This window comes from Equus quagga, chromosome 3 (assembly GCF_021613505.1).
Source record: "Equus quagga isolate Etosha38 chromosome 3, UCLA_HA_Equagga_1.0, whole genome shotgun sequence".
Taxonomy (NCBI): domain Eukaryota; kingdom Metazoa; phylum Chordata; class Mammalia; order Perissodactyla; family Equidae; genus Equus; species Equus quagga.
The window spans coordinates 111,283,738-111,286,986 of NC_060269.1; the positions used below are offsets into that span (position 1 = coordinate 111,283,738).

Consider the following 3,249-nt stretch of genomic DNA (forward strand, 5'->3'; position numbering starts at 1 on the left):
AGACCTCAAGCAAAAACTTTCCAGACATACCTTCCCAAACTTCTGACATATAAAACCGTGGGTAAAGTAAAATGGTTGTTTTAAGCTGCTGTGTTTAGGGGTAATTTTTACTCAGCAATAGTAACCACAACAGTAAGATTTAGGTGGTTATAAAATTTCTGGAAAGGATTTATACTTCCATACATGAAAAATTAACTGCCATAGAGATTTCACTCCCACCATAAAAAAACCACATGACCAGACAAAATATATGAAACTTCTGTTTGCAGACATTCAAAAACAGGCAGCACAGGACTGTGATCCCTGTGAGAAGGGTAACCAACCAGGTAGACACTGTGATGGCCCAAGCTTACTACACGGAGGCAGTTTCCAGGCTGCAGATCACAAAGGTGAGCCCAAAGGAGTCCAGAGTCCTCGCAGTGTTGAGGAGAGAGAAAGTAGTGAAAAGACTTCAGCAAGGTCAGGCAGCTAGAATTTGTGGGGCAGTGTAACGGAAAGAAAGGAGTTATTTAGAGTAAGAACTCCAGAGATCTATAGTCTTTGTTGCATACTGATCTGGATAAGTATGAGCTGAAATTCCATGAGACCAGGGAATAAAATTCTTGAAAATAGTGGGTCAAATAATATCTGGAGCTCACACAAGGGTGGGAGTAGTTCACATTCCTACCATCTAGAGTGAAACAACATCAAATTTACAGGGCAATTTTAAGTCCTCAGAAGACTATCACTTCAGATGTGCTTCTAAATTAGACCTAACTAATGGCCATTCTGTATCCACATCCAATAACTGTAAACTTTACAGTATCCATCATCCAATAAAAACTCGCCAGGTATTTAAAGAAGCAGGAAAATATGGCTCATAACCAGAAGGACAATTAATTAATAAAAGCAGACCCAGAAAGGACAGAGATTAAAGACTTTAAGAACGCAAATATCATAAACATGCTCAGGGATGTGAAGCAAACATGAAAGTGATGAGAAAAGGAAAAGCAGCTATAGGAAAGAATCAAATGGAACTTCTAGAGATAAAAAATATAATAATTTAATTGAATGATTATAGTAGAGACAAATCTGATGAACATCAGATTAGACACTTCAGAAAAAAAAGATTAGTGAACTTGAAGGCAGAGCATTAAAATAACTCAGAGCACATACAGAAATCTGAAAAGCTGAAGTGCACATCAGTGATGTGTCCAATGGGGGCATATTAAACTGCCCAAAATACGTATAATTGGAGTCTCAGAAAAAATATATGTGACTAAGAAAAAAAATTGAAGAAATAATGACCAGAATATCAAACTCAATAAAAACTCGAATCTTTCAGGCTGTGCGCATTTTCTGCGCTCCAGGGGTGGCGGAGGGAGGTAGCGTGTGGGGCGGCGAACGGAAGTAGGTAAACCAGGATTTCATTTTCAAGATGGACAGCCCATCAGACTGAGCTATGGTTTCACGTCGCACACCACAGGCTTGTGCCAGGTCACCGTCTCCCCATACCAGTAGTTCAAGAAAACAACCTATGAGTGCAACACTTAGAGAACGATTAAGGAAAACCAGATCTTCATTTAATTCCTGTTACAGTATGGTAAAACGTCTCAAAGTAGAGAATGAAGATGATCAGAACTTTTCAGAGAAACCAGCAACTTCAGTAGAAGAAAACCGTGTGGAATTTCGAGAAGATTTTAAACACACAGACAGTGAATTTGAAGAAAATACGTATTTGAAAAATACCTTCGAGAATATCAATGCATGTGAATCTGATTCACTCGATGCTGGGTCATGCAGTGAGGCTCTCCAAAATGACTTTGTGAAGGAGAATCTTCCCCAAAAAGGATTAAACGAAGAAAAAGCAAAATTGGTGAAGCAGATTCAGGAGAAAGAGGACCTTCTTCAGAGGCTGAAACTAGTCAAAATGTACAGATCAAAGAATGACCTGTCTCAGTTACATTGTTAATAAAGAAGTGGAGAAGCTGTAGCCAGCTGTTGCTTTACGAGTTGCAGTCAGCTGTCCGAGGAAAACAAGAAACTCAGCCTTACTCAGTTGATAGACTACTATGGGTTAGATGAGAAATTGCTACCCTATAACAGAAATGAAGAAGAATTTATAGGTGTTTAATTCCTGATTTTTCTCCAGAATATCTTTGAGAATGACAACTTAAAAGATACTTAATACATTTGAAAGGGAAGATATAAAGCATTAGGGCTTAGAGAAAAGTATCTTGATGAGCATCAGTTTAGGGCAATCTACTATATAAATAGAAACTAAGTTCTGAAATGAAAATTTAGTATTTTGGATAAATTTGCCAAAGAAAACTTGACATTTAAAGAAATGTGAAAAAAAATTCAGGTTTAAAAAAATAATTGTGACAATTCTGAAAATCAGTTTTAATACATTCTTTTGTTTATTGTGGTAAGAAAGTTTCATTTTAAAGGTTAAAAAATAGTGCAGTCTGGTAAATGTCTAAACCTAAAAGTGGTCTAAAAATACCTGTCTCTCTGCTAAGTTTATGAATCCATTTCCATCCATTTACCACATATTTCCATCTTGATGGTCTAGCAGCTAATTAAACTCTTATATCCAAAATTGTAAAAAAAAAAAAAAAAAACTCTAATCTTTCAAATTGAAGAAGCTCAGCAAACCCTAAGCAAAGAAATACAGAAATGTATCATAATGAAATCCCTAAGACATCAGTGCCACAGAGAAAAACCTTTAAAGTGGCTACAGGGGAGGAAAGACACATTATATTAAAAAAAAAAAGCTAAGAATGATTGTTGACTTTTTGTCAGAGTGTAGGTAAGCCACAAGAAAATTAATTTACATCTATAAATTGTTAAAAGAAAAAAACTGTTAATGATAATTTTACATCCAGAGAAAATATGTTTTAAATTTGAAGGCAAAATAGTGACTTTTACCCACAAAATGAGCTGACAAAACTTATTGCCGGCAGAACTGCACTAAAAAGAATTATTAACAGAAGTCCTTCGAGCAGAAGAAAAATAATACCAGAGAGAAATTTGGGTCTACACAAAGGAATGATGTGTTCCAGAAATGGCAACTCTGTGGGTAAATACTAATGCCAGTTTTTCTCAATTTTTAATCTCTTAAGATGATAATTGATGGTATATACCAAAAGTAATAATGTTTGTCAAGGTTATAACATGGGTAGAAGTAAAGCACATGATGATCCAGAAGCCGATAGGGAGTAAACGGAAGGTTCTTATACTGTATGCGAACTACTTTGATGTCATTGA

General features: G+C 35.9%; 1 pseudogene; it reads left to right on the plus strand.

Moving 5' to 3' along the window:
- The first annotated feature begins 1,402 nt into the window (after positions 1–1,402).
- Positions 1,403–2,113, plus strand: LOC124236936 (swi5-dependent recombination DNA repair protein 1 homolog; annotated as a pseudogene).
- The last annotated feature ends 1,136 nt before the right edge of the window (positions 2,114–3,249 follow it).